This window comes from Capsicum annuum, chromosome 12 (assembly GCF_002878395.1).
Source record: "Capsicum annuum cultivar UCD-10X-F1 chromosome 12, UCD10Xv1.1, whole genome shotgun sequence".
Classification (NCBI taxonomy): Eukaryota; Viridiplantae; Streptophyta; class Magnoliopsida; order Solanales; family Solanaceae; genus Capsicum; species Capsicum annuum.
Window position 1 is genome coordinate 156,156,937 of NC_061122.1, and position 3,564 is coordinate 156,160,500.

The window sequence follows — 3,564 nt, forward strand, 5'->3', positions numbered from 1 at the left end:
GATTGATGTATCCTTGATTATTAGATGTGTTGATGATTGTATAACCATAGCATGCTCCCCCCATGTTTGGTTAAATGCCTATGTGAAGGAAAAGTGCCATACTAGTATGATAATATGAAATCTCCATTCATGTACAAGTTATGTATGTCAAGTGTTTGATGAAATGTCTTAGATAATGGATTATGTATTGTTAATATTGGTCCTGCACTCAAGAAAGTCATGCTTTGTCAGTTTCCTTCTATTGAGTGCTAGGGGTACTTGTACCCGAAAAAATAGTTGTGTGCCTAGAGTCCCTATCATGTTTTCACGATATCCTCAGTTAAGCCATGATCCATAGAACCCAGTCAGTCATGTGACTCAGGAAAGCTCAGTAATATAGTAATCTCAATACTATTCCTTCAGTCAATATAACTCAGTTAATTTAGTCTAGTTCAGTTCATTAATCCATGATCAATATCTATTCAGATGGGAGTAAAAATTAGAACCGAGTGAACCCAAGGATTGGAAAACACACTGTCAAATGATGTTGTGATTCTTAAAAGTCATCCTTGCATTCCAGAACTATGTAGCCAACATAGGTTGAGACTTCAACACTGTCAGATGAGGTTTGATGAGGTGGATAAGCACTGTCAGATGAGGGCCACACCATTATCCTTTGTGGACACTGTCAGATGAGGGTCACTCATAGCTTATCCTTACCAGTGGCGCGGTATTGACACCCTTCTAATTGGGGTTACAAATTGGACTCTAACTCAGATATAGTAGCTTATTAGGGGCATGGCAGTTGGATAAATTTTCCCACAGTTTTAGTTACAAAATTAGGACTGTCAGATACAGTCATTCAGTCTCAGTAATAGAACTCAGATAGTTCTATAGAATTCAGGACTGTCAGCTACTGTCAACTCAAAACAGTATGAAACTCAGCTAGTTCCATCAGATTCAGGACTGTCAGATACAGTCACTTATGTCATCAGTTATATCAGTCATCAGAATTCAGTTATCAGTCATGTTAGTTATCAGTAAATTCATGTTATCACAATCTTAGATATAGTTATGACATATTCATGCATGTATTCTCACGTTCATATTAGTCAGTTAGCCAGTATTGTTCATGCATATGAACCCCATGCATTTAGCCTACCTTTCATGCATACCAATATATTCAAAGTACTGACGTATTTGCGCTATGGTATTTTATACCATAGGTTTAGAAGTACAAACTCCAGAGCATCAGTAGCATTCCTATCTCAGCAGTCAGAGTTAGTATTGAGTTCTCATCTTTTGAAGACATGATCATTTATTTATCATCTCATTAATTAATTTATAAGTTGGAGTTATTTGGGGACATGTCCCATCAACTCCTTATCCAGACATTTATGTTTTTAAGGTTTTTCAGATTACAGTATGTTCAAAAGTATTTTAGTTTTGGGCATTCTATTACCTCACTCAGATGTTATATTTTATCAGTCAAGCAATTTTGAACCTTATGGCCTTTCACCCTCAATTTATGCATTATATTTAATATGTTATACAGTGTACAGGTACAAATATCAGTCATGGGTTACCTTGTGGTCCTTCGAGGTCATGAGCACTGTGTAGCATTCTGAGTACCAGATTCGGGGCATTACACAAACTCAGATTTTTAGATTTTAACTTAGCAACTTGTTGCTCCATTTTAGATATCTGAAGAGTTAAAGCTATCAATTCAAACTCTAGATCTTCTATCTTTCCTTCTACAGTATTATTCTTTCCTTTATCATAAACACTATTAGCTTCCTCCAGTTGACTGAACAAGCTTAGATTTTTAGATTTCAATTTTATAACCTTCTACTCAGTTTCAAATATCTGGATGGTTAAAGTTATTAATTCAAGCTCTTGACTTTCTACCTTTTCTTCTAGACATTTTTTCAACAGTCATTTCATATATAGAATCAATCAACACATTAGTAAGCTTTTTTTATCTTTTTAGCAGTGTAGTTCTCTAAGTTTTCTTCATTGTCAAAAAGCGTTACCTCATTTTCTTCTTTACCTTCAGTTTTTTCCATGAGAGCAAACAAGGAATCAAAAGTCACTTTTTCATCCTTGAGGAATCTCCCCAAATAGCTACTGCCTGCTTAACTGCAAAATTAGCTGCAACTTTTTTCTTAACTTTACAAGAACCTGGTCTCTGTTCTTTCCATTGTCACTTCTAGACTCAAGATATTCCTGTTAATCCCTTTTGTGTATTGGACAGTCCTAAATGAAATGATCAGAACTTTGACACTTATGGCAAACTTCAATAGAACCTCCCTTTATACGCATGCTTCCTCTTCTTTAAAACTAACCACTTTTCTTCATTGCTCTAATAATTACTTTTGCCAAATAGACAACATCTTCTTCAGTTGAATCTAACTTGGAAACCTTTAATTCCAAAGATTTCTCTCTTTTTTACATTGTTATTCTCTTGTCCTTGCTACTTCTTGATTTCATGGGTCCTTAAATTTCCAATATGCTCATCCATTGTGAGAGTTGTCAGGTTCCTTGCCTCAGTGATGGCATATACTTCACTTTCCTAGGATTTAGGAAGAGTCCTCAAAATTTTTCTCACCTATTTGTACAATGGAATTATTTCTACTTAATAGTGAAATTCATTAGTAATAGAAGTAAATCTTGTATGTATCTCTTGAATGGTTTCTCCTTCTATCATAGTGAAGGTTTCATACTGTGTAGTCAGGATATCAATCTTTGACTCCTTCACATCAGTTGTCACTTTATGAGTTGTTTTCAATCAATCCCAGATTTTTAGTATTTTCACATACAAAAATACTTTTGTATTCATCAAACCCTATCCCAAAAACTAGCAATTTCTTGTCCTTGTAATTCATCTTAATTTTCTTTCTGTCTTCATCATCATACACTCTCCTAATTTTAACAACCATTCTAGTTATTTCTCCTTTTTGACTTCTGTAATAGGGATATGAGTACCATAAAGAATTTTGTCCATCAACTCACTATCTTCAGGCATAATAAAGTCATATATTCTGATTTTCCACTACCCATAGTACTACCTATTAAATTTAGGTGGTCAAGTGGTAGATTGATTTTCTTTCAGATTAGGTAGAGTAACTATGATAACTAAACCACTCTAGGTGTGAACCTTTTAGAGTGAACCATATCTAATATCAATTGATGAAACCTTGGGGGTTACCCCACACAGTGAGGGACCAAGTCCCTAAGAATTAGTCACAAATAATAAAATAGTAAATGATCTAGGAACACAAAACAGTGTAGGAAACTTAAGGAACACAAGATTTAACGTGGAAACCTCCTTGATAAAGAGAGGAAAAACCATGACTTTCCCTCACAAGCTCTTCAAAAGTTCACTATAATCAAATTCTTGATTACAGACTCAAAGTTGAACCAAACTCTAGGTTCCACCTACTTGTAATAACTCTACGACAAGCCTACCATAACAACTCTGCTAAGAACACACCTTAATATTAATTAACTTTAAGCAATATCCACCTTAGGTAACTCTACCTAAACTTACTCAAGAGAGAATAGAAAATATAACCCTTATAGCAT